The following is a 19,326-nucleotide window of genomic DNA, read 5'->3' on the forward strand; positions in this document are numbered from 1 at the left end:
TTCCTGGATAGGCAGAACTAACATCATCAAAATGGCGATATTACCAAAAGTTCTCTATAGGTTTAATGCAATGCCAATCAAAATCCCAACGGCATTTCTTGTAGAAATAGAGAAAGCAATCATGAAATTCATATGGAAAAATAAAAGACCCAGAATAGCAAAAACAATGCTAAGCAGGAAGTGTGAATCAGGTGGTATAGCGATACCAGACTTCAAACTATACTACAGAGCAACAGTAACAAAAACAGCATGGTACTGGTACCAAAACAGGCGGGTGGACCAATGGTACAGAATAGAGGACACAGAAACCAATCCACAAAACTACAACTATCTTATATTTGATAAAGGGGCTAAAAGCATGCAATGGAGGAAGGATAGCATCTTCAACAAATGGTGCTGGGAAAACTGGAAATCCATATGCAACAAAATGAAACTGAATCCCTTTCTCTCGCCATGCACAAAAGTTAACTCAAAATGGATCAAGGAGCTTGATATCAAATCAGAGACACGGCGTCTGATAGAAGAAAAAGTTGGCTATGATCTACATACTGTGGGGTCGGGCTCCAAATTCCTCAATAGGACACCCATAGCACAAGAGTTAATAACTAGAATCAACAAATGGGACTTATTCAAACTAAAAAGTTTTTTCTCAGCAAAAGAAACAATAAGAGAGGTAAATAGGGAGCCTACATCCTGGGAACAAATTTTTACTCCTCACACTTCAGACAGAGCCCTAATATCCAGAGTATACCAAGAACTCAAAAAATTAGACAATAAGATAACAAATAACCCAATCAACAAATGGGCCAAGGACCTGAACAGACATTTCTCAGAGGAGAACATACAATCAATCAACAAGTACATGAAAAAATGCTCACCATCTGTAGCAGTCAGAGAAATGCAAATCAAAACCACCCTAAGATACCATCTCACTCCAGTAAGATTGGCATCCATTAGGAAGTCAAACAACAACAAGTGCTGGCGAGGATGTGGGGAAAAGGGTACACTTGTACATTGCTGGTGGGACTGCAAATTGGTGCAGCCAATTTGGAAAGCAGTATGGAGATTTCTTGGAAAGCTGGGAATGGAACCACCATTTGACCCAGCTATTCCCCTTCTCGGTCTATTCCCTAAAGACCTAAAAAGAGCACACTACAGGGACACTGCTACATCGATGTTCATAGCAGCACAATTCACAATAGCAAGACTGTGGAACCAACCTAGATGCCCTTCAATAGACGAATGGATTAAAAAAAAATGTGGCATTTATACACAATGGAGTATTACTCTGCATTAAAAAATGACAAAATCATAGAATTTGCAGGGAAATGGATGGCATTAGAGCAGATTATGCTAAGTGAAGCTAGCCAATCCCTTAAAAACAAATGCCAAATGTCTTCTTTGATATAAGGAGAGTAACTAAGAACAGAGTAGGGAGCAAGAGCATGAGAAGAAGATTAACATTAAACAGGGATGAGAGGTGGGAGGGAAAGGGAGAGAGAAGGGAAATTGCATGGAAATGGAAGGAGACCCTCAGGGGTATACAAAATTACATACAAGAGGAAGTGAGGGGAAAGGGAAAAAAAATACAAGGGGGAGAAATGAATTACAGTAGAGGGGGTAGAGAGAGAAGAGGGGAGGGGGAGAGGGGGGATAGTAAAGGATAGGAAAGGTAGCAGAATACAACAGACACTAGTATGGCAATATGTAAATCAATGGATGTGTAACCGATGTGATTCTGCAATCTGTATACGGGGTAAAAATGGGAGTTCATGACCCACTTGAATCAAAGTGTGAAATATGATATATCAAGAACTATGTAATGTTTTGAACAACCAACAATAAAATTTTTTTTTAAAAAAAAAGGGCAAAAAATAAAAATAAAATAAAATACAGCATCCCTTCACGTTCAAAATGCTTGAAAAACTACAGATAGGGCTGGGGATGTGGCTCAAGCGGTAGTGCGGTCGCCTGGCATGTGGCCCGGGTTCGATCCTCAGCACCACATATAAACAAAAATGTTGTGTCCGCCAAAAACTAAAAAATAAAAATTAAAAATTCTCTCTCTCTCTCTCTCTTAAAAAAAAAAAAAGAAAAAGAAAAACTATGGGTAACAGGAACATAACTCAACATTGTAAAGGTTATCTATGCTAAGTCCTAGGCCAACATCATTCTAAATGGAGAAAAATTGAAATCATTCCCTCTGAAAACTGGAACAAGACAGGGATGCCCTCTGTCACCACTTCGATTTAACATAGTTCTTGAAACTCTAGCCAGAGCAATCAAACAGACAAAAGAAATTAAAGGGATATGGAAAGGAAAAGAAGAACTCAAATTATCACTATTTGCAGACAATATGATTCTATACCTAGAAGACCCAAACATTCCACCAAAAATCTCCTAGAACTAATAAATGAATTCAGCAAAGTAGTTGGATATAAAATCAAAAGGCTTCTTCTCAGCAAACAAACAAACAAAAAACAATCAGTGAGGTGAATAGAGAGCCTACAGAATGGGAGCAAATCTTTACCACAAGCACATCAGATAGAGCACTAATCTCTAGGATATATAAAGCACTCAAAAACCTTAACACCAGAAAAACAAACAACCTGATCAATAAATGGGTCAAGGAACTGAACACAGACACTTCTCAGAAGAGGATCTACAATCAAGCAACAAACATATGAAAAAATGTTCAACATCTCTAGCAATTAGAGAAATGAAAATCAAAACTACTCTAAGATTTCATCTCATTCCAGTCAGAATGGCAGCTATTAAGAATACAAACAACAATAGTGTTGGTAAGAATGCAGGGGAAAAGGCACACTCATACATTGCTGGTGGAACTGCAAATTGGTGCAACCAATTCGGAAAGCAGTATGGAGATTCCTTGGAAAACTGGGAATGGAACCACCATTTGACCCAGCTATCCCACGCCTCAGTTTATACCCAAAGGACTTAAAAACAGCATACTACAGGGACACAGCCATATCAACGTCTATAGCAGCACAATTCACAATAGCTAAATTATGGAACCAACCTAGATGCCCTTCAGTAGATGGATAGGGAAACTTTGGTATATATACACAATGGAACATTACTCAGCATTAAAAGAGAATAAAATCATGGCATTTGCAGGTAAATGGATTAAGTTGGAGAATATAATGCTAAGTGAAACAAGTCAATCCCCCAAAACCAAGAGCCAAATGTTTTCTTTGCTATGAGGACGCAGATGCATAATGGCAATTGAGTATGGGGGGAATGGAGGAACTTTAGATAGGGCAAAGGGGAGGGAGGAGAAAGGAAGGAGGCAAGGGGATAGGAATGTAAGTACATGTATAAGACTCAAATGGTGTGAAAATATTCTGTGTACAATCAGTGTCTTGACAAATTGTGCTCTATGTGTATAATATGAAAGGAATTGCATTCTGCCATCATGTATAACAAATCAAAAATTTTAAAAAATATATCAATAAATAAATAAGTAAAATAAAGGTATCATGTCCATCTACAACCAAAAAAAATTTAAAAAGAAAATGTTTTTAAATGTATTAATAAAAATTTTCTTCATAATTAAAGATCTATGGTATTAAATTTAGTGGGGAAATGAAGACTGAAATTTAGTTATACTTTGTGTGTGTGTGTGTACGTGTGGGGGGGGCGGGAATTGAACTCAGGGTGCTTAACCACTGGGCAACATCCCCAGCCAGCCCTTTCTATGTTTTGAGACAGGGTCTCACAAAGTTGTTCAGGGACTTGCTAAATTGCTGAAGCTGGCTTTGAACTTGGAATCCTCCTGCTTTAGCCCCCTAAGTCGCTGGGATTATAGGCCTGCATTACCGTGACCAGCTTCAAGTTATAAATTTTATGACAAAACTGTCTAAAATTCATGGAAGTTAGTATAACCATCATATATCATTCCAAATCACAAAGCAGTTGGGCAAGGTGACACATGCCTGAAATACCAGCGGCTTGGGAGGCTGAAGCAGGAGGAGTGCAAGTCGGCGGCCAGCCTGGGCAACTTGATGAGACCCTGTCTCAAAATAAAAAATAAAAAAGGGTTGAAGATGTAGCTCAGGGGTAGAGCATCCCTGGGTTCGATCCCCAGTACCACAAAAAAAAAAAAAAAAATTAGGCATCACACACTTTCCATGAGCTTTGTTCTGCCTGCTCTGCTTGGCCTCTGGGTATGAGTCTAGACCACCAGGCTTGGCCCCACCCACGATGTTCTCAGTCTGTACTTGCCCTTGGGCTGTCAAAGCTGCATCCTCTAGGTTTGGTTCAGGTGTGCTAGCATCTACCACTTGCTACTCAGCTCTGGGTTTTTACACAGTGCACGCTATCGTAGAGCAGGTGCCATAATCAAGTTGAAGGGGCCCCAAACCCAGCGAAGTGCCAGGCACCCAGCAGGTAATTCTTTCTGGAATTGATTTTTTTTTCTTAGTACAAGGAATTGAACCCTGAAGTGATTTACCATTGAAATACATCCCCAAAACTTTTTATTTTGAGTCAAGGTCTCCCTAAATTGCCCAGGTTAGCTATGACCTTGCAATCCTCCTGCCTCAACCTCCTGAGGAGCCGAGATTACAGGTGTGTGTCATGGTGTCCAGCTGGAATCAAACTTTTGTAAGAATCTTTATAAAACCCTCCCTCCCCAAACCTGTGAGGACCCCATCAGTACACTGCCAAACAGCCCCTGCTCACTCTGCTGCCTCCTCACTCCACCTGACTGACTGAGCTTTCGGAGGTCAGAAATGCATTTTATTCAGCTGCTTCCTTAGCACTTACCATAGAAACCAACACTCAGCAAGCATTCGACACCACATATTAACTGCAGTTATTAAACTATCCCTCACAACCATAACTACCATAACATAAAACCATAACATTTTCTCCTTTTTTTTTGCCCCATTCTAGAGAGGAGAAAAATGGAGCCCAGAGTTGTTGCCCTTCTCAACTTTATACACCTGTAAGTGGCAGAGTGGTCAGCATCTAGATACGCCCGCTATCAGAAACTGACTGCAGCACCACAGGCATGTTCAATGACCTGTGCTCTAAGAATCAAAAAAGATTTATGCTGTAAAATCAACTTTCCTGTGTGGACTAAATTACCTTAAAAAGATTCTTCAAATGCCCTTGATGCTAAGTAACTAGAATAACACATTTAGCAATTTGCTCAAAGCAAAAGTCACCATGACTAAAACCTGGTTTCACTGGGCCCTCCTTGACCACAGTTTCTCCATGGCTCTGCAACCTGTACATTCAAACCCTTCACAACAGACTAATTCCACGGCAAGAAACAAAATAACACCTTAAAGTCCCCAAATATCAATAGTGCATGATGGATGAGTTTGCCCCTTTTAAAAACCTTTTCTCATTGTTTTGAACTTCAGCACATTTTTTAGGACCAGCATGTGACATTCTCAACCAGATGCACCAGACACAGCATACCATTAGCAGAACCCAGGCCATTCTGACTTCAAGGAAGACGCTACAATTGAAGTTGGACGAAAACAAATTTTCCCACAACGTGTAAATAACTATTTGCTTAATTTCTACTACTTAGATATAAAAATTGAGGAGATTAACTGTCGGGCGCCATTCTCACACGTGACTGGGTGACTCCCGGTTAGGGTCTGAGGCGCTCTGGCTGTGTCGGAGCTTTCCCGGCCCTCTCCTGTTGAGAGAACCTGTCCGTGTGGGGGTGTAACTGACCACTGACCCCAGAGGCCCAATCACTGACCCTGACCTTGGAGTGCGGCCCCCCCCCCTCAACCTTCATTGGATGGAATTCTCCCCTGAATTTCTTGTTCCCCAATAAAAGGCTACTCCCTGACGTGCTCACTCTCTCTCTCTCTCTCTCTCCTGAGTAATCCTTGCTGCCCTGCTGGGCGGTTAGAGGAGGGAACCAGAGAGGGGAGCCGTCTCGGACCTGGTCATAGAAAAAGGTAACTGAGTCTGTGTGTTTATTTCGATCTCACTAGCTAACTTTTATGCCAAGAACCTCATTAATGAAACCATTGCGCTGGCCGCATGGTAGAATTAACTTAGCTTATTTTGGGAAAGCATTATCCAAGTAGACTTGAATAAGCCAGAGAGAAAGAATCAAGTCAGAGGGGTTGGCTGCCCTGTGCTGCCCAGTAACGTTTAAAACTGTTCTTGGGCAGTGGTGCGTGCATGCCTGTAATCTTACCAGCTCGGGAGGCTGAGACAGGAGGATCCTGAGTTCAAAGCCAGTCTCAGCAATGGCAAGGCACTAAGCAACTCAATGAGACCCCTGTCTCTAAATAAAATACGAAACAGGGCTGGGGATATGGCTCAGTGCTTGAGTACCCTTGAGTTGGCTCAGTGCTCAGAGTACCCCCAAGTTCAATCCCTGATATTCCCCACCCCCCCTCAAAAAAAAAAAAAAAAAAGGAAAGAAAAAACTGTCTTGGGGGGAACAGATATTTTTTAGTTAAAAAGGAGTAACGCTGAAAATTTAAGGTATTACTGTAGCACTTCTCTGAATTTAATATTCCTCACACTTTATAAACCCTCTGGAGTAAGTTTACTTCATACCCAAATAAGATACCCCCACTAGTACATGTTTCTCTACATGGAACCCATCTGATCAGTTACTGCAACTTAGAGATGTACCAAAGAGTGAAAATTTCCCAAGCCATTCTGAAATTTTCATCTAATTGGCCTTTCTAATAAATTATTCTGCACTGTTGGCTTTTGTTTGGTATAATTAAGATTCCCTGCAGTTTCCTAAGTAAATAGATTTGTTACACAGCATCAAATCTCTTAAGGTACCCCCAAATTGATCAATATTTTGAATAGAAAACATTTTGCCAATATTCTATACAAATAAAATGGCTAAATTGATAAATTTTGTTAGAAAAGCATGAAAATTAAATCCTTGAACACAGGTTAGACAGTGCTGTTGAGAACTTCAGTACTCAGGGAACCAGGCATATGGAGGGGCCCGGCGCAAAGGGGCCTAGTTCCCAGCGTGCACAGCATGACTAGCTCCTCCTTCCTATGCATGGCCAGCAGCAAGCCCTGCTCAAGGCACCTGGCTCTGTCCCAGGCATCAATCAGGACGAAAGCACCCACCAAATATTATCGAATGGTGCTGTCCTGTCCTCAGTCTGGCACTTGTGCAGAATAAACTAAAACTTAAAAAGACCTGCTAAAAATTAAAACAGTCACAGCTCAGGATGGGTTGACTATAGTTTTTTTAAACTACCTCATTCTCCTCAATCTCTATACTTGAATGTGAAAAAATCCCCTTAAGTTTGTTATCCTTCAAAATACATTTGTTTCTTTGCCTGAAAAAAAAAGGTTGAAAGAAGAGACAAGCAAGGAATTAACCACTGGACGACACAAAAAGTCATGCACTTGCCTGTGTGAGGCACTGGGTTCAATTCTCAGAACCGCATATAAATAAATAAAATAAAGGTCTATCAACAACAACAACAACAATGGAAAAAATATATTTATATGTGTTATAATTTTTTTTAAGTCATCTGAAAGTAGTTGTCACCTCCCAGGAGGATGCAGGAAGTAGAAGCAGTGGAGGAAGAATGCAGTCAGTCCCGGAGCAAGACTTCTTGGTAGATGTTGAAAACCCTGACGAGGCCTGCAGGCTTGACACAGACCACCTGCCTACACTGCAGGAAAGCTCCGTGACAGCATCCATTCATCCATCAGCAAGCCCTCAAGTGTCCTAGTGGGTGGCACTGAGAAGGAGCGGCCAAGATCACCACCCAGGACTGAGGACACCTGTGCTGTGTCTGAGATGAAGACCACCACGAGAGGCATGCAGTGCACACAGCAGCAACGCCATGTCCCTGGGCACAGGAAAGACCTCTCAAGGAAGGGCACTTCACTATGAGCCAAAGGACAGGTGGACATCAACTATTTTCTATACTTCTTAGATTTAAAAATGCAAACACAGATAAATGCAATAAGGAAAATCAAATGTTTAAAAAGCAGCTCAGTATGAGACATCGATTTAGCATCTGAGTTTATAGATTATGTAGGAAAAAATCCTGATATAATCCTAGGGCACAAAACCTTTGCACTTCTGAGTGATCTATACAGGTGTAAGTGTGTGTGTGTGTGTGTACACACAGGCATGATGAGCATTAAATGGACTGGCGGGTTTGCTAAAAAATGTGTCTGTTTAAAAAATCTTTCTCAGCTGGGGATGTGGCTCCCAGAGTGCATGCCTAGCATGCATGAGGCACTGGGGATCCTCAGCACCACATAAAAAATAAAAAATAAAGATACTGTATCCACCTAAAACTAAATAAATATTTTTTAAAAAATCTTTCTTCTCATGCTTCCTTTCTTTCTTTTTTTTTTTTTTTTTTTTTTTTTTTTTGTGGTGCTGGGGATTGAACCCAGGGCCTTGTGCACTCTACCAGCTGAGCTATATCCCTAGTCCTCATGCTTCCTTTCCAAGCACAAAATTAATCTTCCAAACAAATGACTACCGGGCTTTAAATGACATTTCAAAATTATTTTATTAAAGGTGATACAAAAACTGTTTTAAACAACTCATGTGTTAGAAACCTTGTTCTGTTAATATGATAAACAGAATTTGAAAGCAGGAAATCACTTGTTTGACAATATTTGAAGCTGCAAGCCATAATGGGTCGTACCAGCCATGAAGGATCATAATGCCACTATCAGACCCTTTTGAAACCTAGGCAGAAGGAAAAGGGAGCAAGAACTGTGGGCTCTCCTGAACAGCCCCAGCAGAGCAGTCAGCAGCTCCTGTGCCCTCCAAAGGGAGCTGTGTCCCCCCTGGGTAGCTGCTGCACCTGCCTTCCAGAGAGGAGGAGACCACCAAGGTGTGCAGCTTAGTCCACCTCTGAAAGAGGAAGTTTGGTTTCTTGTATTTCACAAACTGCCCACAGTGGACATGTAGTAGATATAGAAAAAGTAGAAAAAAATGAAACATTATTGACTAACATTAAAAATTGTTGGGCTGGGGACATAGCTCAGGAGCAACTGGTGAATGAGTCCCTGGGCTCCAGCAAAAAAAAAAAAAAAAAAGAACTGTGGGCTCTGAGACAGGTGAGATGTCTGCATCCTGGGCAGGTGGAACCACCACTGGAATGGAAGGAAGCAGCCCACCAAAGTGCAGAAGGCAGCTGGGGCCAGGGTGAGGCTGGAGAGGAACACCACAAGGGCCTGGGCTCCAACTGAGGTTCTAAGGTTCCATGGCTAGCAATCGAGAACATCGAAGAGACGTTTTTCACAGCATGGCAAGCTTGAGCCCTGTTCTAACGCCTTCTCTGAAAATGTTTCAACTCAATTCACAGACCCTGTTTCAATACTACAGCTAAAGTTACTCAGAAGTGTTGGAGCCTGCAGCTGGGCGCAGTTGTGAGGACAGCCTAGGCAACTTAGAAAAACCCCTGTCTCAAAATAATAAAAGAAATGGAGTTCAGAAAACAATATTCCAAAATCTGGAACCCTGGCATGCTGAGTATTTTGAACTGAAGGTCATCAGACGGATCACAGAAGCAGCCCTAAGGTCTCACCACCTCCTGTCCTCCTGACTCTCCACTTCTTTCTCCCCCTGAAATGATTAATTGAAACCAGAATTCCTTTTCCCCAAAGCAGGTCACAGGAACTAGAAATATTACTTCTCTGACTCTGACCATAAAAGCCTCATTCTGGGGGGGAGTCCTGCCATGTGCTCTAGAGGCAGGAATGATGCACAGAGGCCAAGAAGCATCTGGGCAGACAGGCTCACTTGGGCTGTTAGGTCAGATCGCAGCCTTGTGTCCAATCTCATGTCTACACAGTTGTCCATGTGCATTAAACCCAAGGGCTAATCAGTTCCACACCTTTCCACACTAAAGAAACACTGTCCCACAGGTGAACAAAAGCTGCCAGGAAGATGCTAAAAGGATGCTTACCCCAATGGTGGGTGTGAGGACCTTTACAAAGATCTCTAATTGATGAATTTGCCTGTTAAATGCCATTGTGTAACACACACAGGGCTTATCTAAATGGAAAATGCTATTTTTAATTGAATATCATCTCTTTGTTTAACAAGTCAAGATTCTGTGCTCCTACTAATGTAATTTTTCTTCCTCTAAACCAAGAACAATTTTAATGAGATTATGCTACTGAATTCATTTTCAGTATATCACAGGCTTCTAATACCAGAATCTGTTTTGCAATGGCAGAGACACAGAACTGGCCCCCAAATATTTACGACCCTCTGCAGAAAGAGTATGATGACTGGACTAGGCCAGCAGCAGCCCCTTCCTCTTTGGGCCATGCCTAGCTTCTGCCTGTGATGTTACCTTCACATGCGCATGTGTGAGGGGGCAGGAGGGAGTGCAAGCACATGTGATGCCCAGGGTAGCGAGTGTGGATGCCTCAAGCACCTAATTGAGCCAATGCTCACCTACAACCCTGCACTCCACCTCCATCCAAAAGGGAGGCCTGCCAGAGACGGACTTCCTGTCCAATGTGTAGCCTCTGACCCCCACACTCACGACCTGCCTCTCCATGAGAGCCCCGCTGGAGCTCACCTCTCCCTAGATCCTCAACTGAACTCCAACTCAGAGCAGAGGTTTCAGAAGGCCGCGGCTAACACCAGCTCCAACCTTCAGGCTGTCAACCTCATTCTTCCCTTCAAACACTCGCCTGCTGGGCCTCACACACTGCACCACAGCTGCACCTGCTGCACAGAAATCTCATTTTTATCCATTTGTCAGCTGAGTAAATTAAGAGCCTATCATTTCAGGGTGATGAAAGGGCTCTATACTTAAATAATAGTGATACTGCACAACTGTGAATATGCTAAGGTCCACTATAATAGGGTAGAGTTTATGGCATGCAAATTATCTCCAAAAAATTAAAACAAACTTTTAAAATGTATGATTATCAAAAAGTACTAACTTCTTATACTTTCTTTATTAAAAAAAAAAAAAACAATCAAATACTGATGAACGAAAACACTAAGGACTGGGGCTGGGGTTGTAACTCAGCGGTAGAGCACTCACTTAGCACGTGCAAGGCCCTGGGTTTGATCCTCAGCACCACATAAAAACAAATAAATAAAATAAAGGTATTGTGTCCAACTAAAAAATAAATATTTTCAAAAACAAAAGAGGCTGGGGTTATGGCTCAGTGGTACAGTGCTCACCTACCAAGCACTGGGTTCGATCCTCAGCACCACATAAAAATAAAGATATTGTGTCCACCTATAACTAAAAAATAAATATTAAAAAAAGAAAGCACTAAGGAGTTTAATAATGAGGCTACATAATAAATTTCCCAAAACCTTAAGCATGAATCACCATGTGTTGTGCACCCTGGTTTTGTGAGTCGGGGATCTGGACAGGGCACAGAGGGTGATGAGTCTCTGCTCCTCGGCATCCAAGGCCTTAGCTAAAGGAGAGAAAGCTAGACGCACTCGCATGCCAAGTAGCTGCTGACTATGGGTCTCACTGAGCAGTCTTTCTGCATGGGCCAGATGGGCTTCCTCCAGCTTGGCACATGGCTTTCCCCAGAGCAAGTAACCCAAACAGAGAAGCCAGGCAAAAACTGTACCCTGTTTAAGACCTGGCTCAGAAGTCACACAGAGTCACTCTGCCAGGTTGTAAGGTGAGGCAGGTCACAAGCCCAGCCCAGGTTCACAGCAAAGGACCAGAGACTCCACCTCTTCATAAAAATACCACATAAGAAGGGAATGTCACTGAAGCCATTTAAGAAAATGCAGCCTGCCACCCTGAGTTCTAGGTTAAATCTCAACCTGGTTCAAAAGCTGAAGGGTTACTCAGAATCTGGCTAGAAAATCAATGTGCATCTCACCCTTGTAAGCTAACCTCTTCTTCCTTATAGTAAGTATGTGTAAGGTGAACCTCCTGTCTCCATGTCACCCTGCCTGAGGAAGTCCAGCATCATGGTCTTAACTCAGCAGGTGATGCCTCTGGTGCTCCAGGTGACTTCTGGGTCCTGTAGCCCCTGTTTAGAAAGCAGAAATGCCAGAGGCAGAAGGTGGCAGTTGAGCTAGAGCTTGCCTGGACAATCCAGTGTGCACAGTTCTCACCAGCATATGGCTCAAGGGGCAGAGGTCATGCCCTCCATCCCCTCCTGTGGGTATCTCCAGCATCCTCAGCAGACATTCAATAAGTGACCCAAGAAAGAAGGAAGGGAAGGCAGGAAATATCCCTGTTCTAGGTTAAAGAGCTCCAAGCAGAGCCCTGCTGCTGTGACAGGTTCCCTCAGGAAGCAAGCTCCTGCCAGGACAGCAGCCCTCGGGAGCAGGTTTCTGCACCTAATTTGGTTCTGACTTGCTCTGGAACCTTCACCACATGGCATAACTTCTTTGGACCTCAGTTTCTTCATCTGCAAAACAGGGATAAAACTGGACAGACTCTTCACCAAGGCCCACAGGTGAGCCCCAGCAATCTGCCAACTAACACATGCCAGAAAGACCAGTAGCCTTCAGTCCTCAAGTTTAAGCTGCATGAACAGAATGCTGAGTGACAAGAGGATGATCCTAGGGGAGGAAGATCCTGCTGCCAGACCCTGCAGAAACACTGTCCCTGGGCTTCAACCCTCTCACCTCAGACCCCCTCAATGTGTACTCAAGAGTTCCATAGAGTTTAGATGCATGAATTGTTTTCAAAGAAACAGCTACAGATAATTCCAACAATCACCAAATAATCCACTAGAAAGACAAAAGGCCCTTGTTTTTACCCTCTCAAATTTGACATTTTGAACACCGCTGCCCTCCAATTCAACCACCACCCCTCTGGAAACAAGTAGCAGGGCTGCATCCCAGGCGTCAGGGTCTCCACAACCTGGGGTGTGCTACAGAAAGAAGCTCTCCATATAAACAGAGCTCCCTCAGGAGCTGGCCACAGCAGCCCATGCCTGTGACTCCAGCAACTCGAGGGCTGAGGCAGGAGGATCACAAGTTCAAGGCCAGCCTCAGCAACTTAGCACAACCCTGTCTCAAAATTAAAAAAATAAAAAAGGCTGGAGGTGAGTTCAGCAGTAGAACACCTCTAGGTTCAATCCCCAGTACCTCAAAAAATAAATAAAAGGAAAAAAGCAAGCACCAGGACCCCACCAGCATGTGAGGCGGCAACTACACTGTTAGGGATGCTAAACTATCACCCACCCTCAGGAGGCACAGCCAACCAGCCCACAGACTAAGGCAGTAAGACACCACACAAACACTAGTTCCTCAACCTGAAGCTAAAAGACCACATTTCAGCCATGGTCTGTTGCCAGTAATCAAGAGTCAAGGCAGATGTCACCAGAGAAAGAACTAAGCAGAATGGCTGAGGCTGGTAGAGGAAAGCTGAGCACATTCACTCATCACAAATGCAGGTTCTCAGCTGGAAAACCTCACTTAATAGGCCAGCAGGTTCAGAACCCATTCATAAGCTTTCCAGAATGCATGCAGTTGCCATGGTAACACTGCCATTATATTTCTTGGTGCTGGACATGTAAAATTACCACCCATAATGCATTTAATACAGTTTGAGGCCACCAATTCACAGCAAAATAAATCTGAGTTCAGATACTGGCTTCCCTCTTACATAAACAAAGAGGACCAGCCAGAGGGGTATCCACCTCGCCCCATGCATGAGCACAGAGCTCACAATTGAGAAAATGTTCATCCAAAGACAAAATAAGAACTGAGGGAATCTGACTTCCTCACTTACTGGCATATGGTAGAGATGGTAACAATGAAATGTTCCCTGACACATTAATGAAACGTCATCATTTCAAAGCAAATATATTCTAATCTATACCTACATCTCTGAAATTTAACTGTTTAGAAAGCCAAAGAAAAAACATTTCTCTTCAAAGAACATCTTCAGTAATTCACTAAGAAAGCATGTGTCCACACTAAATAAGATAATTCTTCAGATGTCAAAACTGTCCTTAACAAGTAATAAAGTTTTATTTATTAGGTTCAAAAAGGGATCTATTCAATTGTAATTCTTTATTTTGACTCAGTATGTTCATAAACATTTAATACATACATGCATGATTTGTAAAGTCCCTTACCTTTTTACAGTCCACCGACTGGACACAAGAGGTGAAAGCAAAATGATCAGGTACGAACTGCAAAGGCATCTTCAATCTCAGCTTCCCAAGGAAGCCCACTGCACCAGCACACGGAGCTGCTGCAGGGCCAGCCTGTGCTAGCCACGGCACTCACTAAAGCACCTGCATTCTCATCACTCAACCGCAGTCCTGGGGAGTGTTAGCTCCATCATCTCCCTTTCAAACCACAGGCAGCAGGCAGCAATGTGGAGGGGCACAAAAGACTCCACCGCAGGCGGTTTCCATATTAACAGGGACTGGTAACCGCTGCATTGCAGTCTTTCTGAAAGCTACCAACCTCAGAAGCAAAGGCGCGCGAGAGAGAGACTCTGGCAGAGGAAGCTGCCTTTGGAATCACAGAGATTTTTTAAGGATCTTTAAAAAAAAAAAAAAATGTTGCAAACCCCTGGGGGTATTTCTGGACTTCAGTCTCCTAAAGGTTGACTGGTATGTGGTTTTGACTAGGGGACGGCTATGACAGACAATTGAGCTGGGTACAATGCTAAGAATAAACCATGCATTATGCCATGCCAGCCTAATGCTCAAGCACTCCCGTGAGAACCCTGCACATCTGCTGCTGAACTCCAGCTGCAAAGCCCCACTGAGGAGCTGCTGGGAACCAGCCATGACTTTCCATTTCAAAAAAAATGCATGTACAGCAAGCATATCTGGTTCCCATGTCAGCAGCAATCACTTGGACACCCAGCTACCTTTCAGTATAGTAAAAATCCTTTCATGGTCGGAGCATTTGAAATATTAAACCATCGACCATGCAGTTCGTACAGTGGCTTCCAAAATAGCAGCTTCCGCTTACAAAGTGACCTTTGATTTTCATTCATTCACTCAGTACATTCAGTGAGCCCTGGCCATGTGCTACATGTGAAAGGAGATGCAGGTAAGAAAAATGCAGCCAGTGGTTACATGTCCTCCTGTGAGAAGATGAATGGAAAACAAGTCATTCCAAGCCTAAGGACAAGCACTAGGGAGAAGGCCAGCACCACGGGAGGAGAACTATAGCTATTCTTGGGGTCCAGAAGGGATCAGGACATCGTTCTACAAGGAAGGAGTATCTGACAGGAGCTGAAGGATGTGGACTGGGCTGGGAAACGTAGAGACAGAGAAGAAGATCCTTGAGACAGTGGCACACACACTCTGCAGCGTGTAGGAGTGGGTCCTCAGCAAGAGTGCACAGGCTCTGCTGACTGACACGGCAAGAGCCATCTTACCTCACTGCACCCCTGAGCAGTCCTGCCAACCCCACAACTGACAGACATCTAAGTGTCCCACACTGGGGCACACGTTTGCCTGAGGCACATGGGGACCAACAAGAAGAGCCAGGATCTGAGCCTAAGGACGGTTCTGTGTCACTTAATGCCATGACATTGCTCCTAACAGGTAACAGCTGCCTTCCAATGACCATGGCATGATTACTGTCTACCTAGCATCTGTCCAGACATGTTTTATCCTGCCCCATGCCCAATACTGCACAGGCCCTGGGTGAAGGACTGAATAAGTGAATGAACTGAGGACACTGCTGGTCACACCCTCATTCCAAGTTTGCATGAAGACCTGTGGCACCCTACAGACATGCAGCTGTGATCTCTGGGGAGGACGCACCTTCTCTCCACTTCCCATCCTAGGTTCTGAAGTCTTCTTTTCCAGGAAGTCTTTCCTGGCTCCCCTCCCAATCCTAGCAGCAGGGCCCCTTACTCTGGGTTCCTGTTGTCCCCAAGGTCACCATACGGTGCTGAGTGACAGTCAAGTTTTGCACCTGTATGCCCACAGCACCATGCTGCAGCAACATTCAGACAGGGAGACCAAGACCCAGGGGAGACAGGACTCAAATCCAGGCCTTGGCCCTCACAGGCCACTTCCTAACCACCCTGGTTTCTGGTTTTATAGGTCCCAACGAAAGTGTGCTAACACTAACAGGACAATACTGACCTATGGATGTGCAATGGATGGGGTTCATGGAAAAACTTTTAAGAAAATCACACCATCTTTCTACTGTGAGAAATTGAAACTCCAGTGGTCCACTTTCAGAATACAGTATTTTGCCTTAAATGTAAAACTGGCATGTTACAAAGGCAGCCGGATGGGAAAAAGAGCAGAAGAGAAGTTGCAAGAAGTTAACAGTTGCAGAAGTTGCAGATCCAAAGTCCAGGCACATGAATGACCCCCAGACAGGAAGTGGGGGAAGGGTGGGCCTGACCAACAGAGATGGAGCTCTATCATAAGAAATGGTAACATAGGTAAAGAAGTAAGAGCTGTGTAGGCAGACGTCAGAATGCATTCACCCCCAAGGAGGCTTTTCCCGCAATAAGAACACGGGGAGGAGAGGACAACCAAACGTCTATTTCTTTAAGTAAACCAGCAAGAGACAGTAAAACCTAGGGACATTTAGAAAGACAAGTGCACCCCACAGTATTCAGCCAATGAGAAACCGGGGAGGGACCCTGAGGCTCTAGAGGGTAAAATGTTGACTGCACCACTCTGGGTGTGCCTGACCACCAAGGTACCCCGATCTCACAGGATGGTCAATAAAGCCTCACTTCTCTGTGCCTTTGTCTCTCAGTCCATTATTGAAGTTTGGACAGGTGAGCATGTTTCTCACACTGCCCGTCTCTCCCTTTCTAGGTGAGATATGAATGAGCAAATACAGTCACACTCCACACTGACATTCTGGCCACCAGACTGCCATACCCTATCCGCTTCAGCCTTCACAGCCAGCTTAGTATAAGCACTCCATAATGTTCACACAAGATCAACTAGTGACACATTTCTCAGAATGCACCCTGTTGCTATGTAATGTGTGACTTCACATTAGACAGACCAGACACACTTCCAGTGTGAACTCCCGACTGACTGGGAGGATCTCAGCACGGTGGTGAAGAGCAGAGCAGAGCAGGAACAGAGGCAGTGCTGGGATGCTTTTCCTTCCCATCACTGTGCGTTACAGACTCACTAGAGCAGTTTAAAAGCTTCAGAAGAAGTTCTATCAGATGCCGCTAGGCCAATTTAGGTGGCATTCTGGGCACTCCCCACAGCAGTTCCAGCAGAACTCAGCCTTTCAAGTTGACTAGGATCAAGGCTTGTCCTCTGTGGCAGTCTCACTCCCGCCAGCCCCAGGCAGCTGCAGTGGAGCAGGACAACTTCTTCACTGGATTGTCAGGCAGTGCCCCTGAGCCTGATGCAGGCAGACCCTGAACTCTGGCTTGAGTGGGCTTTGCCAGGGGACTCTGCAGAAAAGTAGGGGTCATGTGTCAAGATTCTTGTGCCTCCTGGAACAGAGGATGCCTGGAGAGATGGGGCTACCAGGGCTGTGATCTGGGGCAGTGCATGCAGGTAGAAAGAGATTGTCAGGGGGCATGAGTTGCCCCCAGGGCCAGTGGATAAAGATCAGAGAAAGAGTGCCCCATGCAAACCTCTGAACCACTTTTCAGCTTGATCCCTAAAAGCCAAGGGCAGTGACATCCAGTGCTCAGGATTTAGGGTCCCAGCAGGCCTGTGGAGATGTCTTGCTGTCATCCACTCTGCAGATCAGGCAGCAAGACTCCAAAGGAGAGGTAATTTTCCAAGTGCTCCTAGGTACTCGAGCAGCACTGAGTGGTCTCAGCTGCGATCCTCTAGGGATGGTGTAACCTCCAGGTGGCAGCAGGACCTGGTCTCCCTCTGGCACTGACCACGCCTGACCACTCACTCTCTCTCGAACTCTCCAAATCCCAGATGCCTTGTCAAGGAAGGCAGTAAGACCTATCCTACAGGGGCTGGGGATATGGTTCAAGTAGTGGCGCACTCGCCTGGCATGTGTGAGGCACTGGGTTCGATTCTCTCAGCACCACATAAAAATAAAATAAAGATATTGTATCCACCTAAAGCTAAAAAATAAATTTATATAAAAAAAGACTTATCCTACAACCTTACTTGATTTGACTTTCGACTCCTAGAATGCAAGTGAAAGGCTCCCTAAAGCACAGACTGACTCAAAATGTTAAGCACGACTTTTAAAAATAAGTCAGAGGGGGCAGGAGTTGTAGCTCATCGGTAGAGTGCTTACCTGGTATGTATGAGGCCCTGGGTTCAATCCTCAGCACTGCATATAAATTAACAAAATAAAAGATCCATTGATAACTAAAAAATATTTTTTAAAAATACAGGCACAAAACATTTGGTCATTGTTCCAAGCTTAACTCAGATTAAAAACATGTTGTGACCCCTCCAGGGCTCTCACCATTATCTAGAATGACCATGGCAAAACTTGTTCCTTTATTAATAGCAGTAATGAAATTAATACTCAAACAAATCAGCTAATATTGTTTATTCACATTTATACTCATCGACTCAAATCATGGAAATACCCCCACCATAGGTGTCACCTGGACAAGTGACAAGAGGCTAGAGAGCACCAATACCACCCTAAGGGACTTTGCTTCAAAACTGCAACCTAGGTACCCAATTCAACACAAGAGCGCCAGGGAGCAAGTACACTGCCTGAAAGGAAGCCCAGGAGCAGGGGATGAGGGATGAAAGATGTCCCCAAGAGAAAGGGAGGGAAAATAAAAAACTTGGGCAAATTTATTCAGCTTGCACATATAATTATTTGTCAAAAACTTAACTGGGTACTCATCTGATAAGACCACTCCTGCCCACTAGATGTGATCTGGCATCAGGAAAGAAGAATGTTGTAATTCTGGCTGTTTCTCTGGCTAAGAGAGGATCCAAGGGTTTCAACCATGAAATACAAAGTTGCCGTTCTGAACAAGTCCCAGTCATTATAGAAGGGTTCTTTACAAATCTAAAGGGGACCTGAGCAGCAGGCACAAGCAGCATCAGGTGCTGATGCAAAAGCCTAGGTCACCCCCAAAAGAAACGAAAGCCTGTGTCCACACAGAACACACAGAGCCTGCTCAGAGCGGCACTGCTCTTTTCTCAGTAAAAAGCAGAAACAGCCCCTCATCTGTGAAGGGACTGACATACTCATGCAGGGACCCACAATGTGCTAAATTACCAGAGGCCCAGCCGAAGACCACACACTGTGCAAGTCCACCACCATTCCTCCAAGAACAGGCCAGGGCACACAGCTCGTGCGCTTGGGGCTGGGTTGCTGCACAACACTGCTACCTAGTCAAGCTGCTACTATTTAAAAAGCAGGCACAATCAGGCCAGAGGCCCAAACACTTAACCAGGTGCAGCTCAACCCCCATTAAAAATCAGAAAAGGACATGGTAAATGGGAGAT

At 44.2% G+C, this 19,326-nt stretch overlaps 1 protein-coding gene across 6 annotated transcripts in view; it reads right to left on the reverse strand.

Moving 5' to 3' along the window:
- Nucleotides 1-19,326, reverse strand: part of Traf3 (TNF receptor associated factor 3) — a 118,944-nt gene that overhangs the window by 66,702 nt on the left and 32,916 nt on the right. The gene's annotated exons all lie outside the window — the stretch shown is intronic.

Source organism: Callospermophilus lateralis, chromosome 3 (assembly GCF_048772815.1).
Source record: "Callospermophilus lateralis isolate mCalLat2 chromosome 3, mCalLat2.hap1, whole genome shotgun sequence".
In the NCBI taxonomy this organism is placed as follows: domain Eukaryota; kingdom Metazoa; phylum Chordata; class Mammalia; order Rodentia; family Sciuridae; genus Callospermophilus; species Callospermophilus lateralis.